Here is a 373-nt window from a genome sequence, read left to right as displayed (position 1 = left end):
AGACTTAGTTTAGATTGGAAGAGCAATGGGTAAAGCTGTTTATTGCACACATACCCTCACACACACACACACACACACACACACACACACACACACACACACACGTCTAAGGCCTCCATGTGGGATCCACTAATGAAGTGAGACCTGAGGGTCCAGATCTCTGCCTCTCCTGCCCACTCATTTCCATCAAGCATTCCTAGTGAAACTGCACTTAAGGCTCTGGGATGGTCTGTGGACCCTCCAGCAGGAGCCGCCTAACGTTCCTCCTGACTGAGCTGACCGCTCTGCTGAAGGCCTGGAGGGGGTAGCCTTCCATTTCAAACAACTAGTCCACTTGTTCTTGTTATTGATGTGTATGTAAATATGTGCCAGT

Source organism: Plectropomus leopardus, unplaced genomic scaffold, assembly GCF_008729295.1.
Source record: "Plectropomus leopardus isolate mb unplaced genomic scaffold, YSFRI_Pleo_2.0 unplaced_scaffold3485, whole genome shotgun sequence".
Lineage (NCBI taxonomy): Eukaryota > Metazoa > Chordata > Actinopteri > Perciformes > Serranidae > Plectropomus > Plectropomus leopardus.
This window is presented reverse-complemented; position numbering follows the sequence as displayed.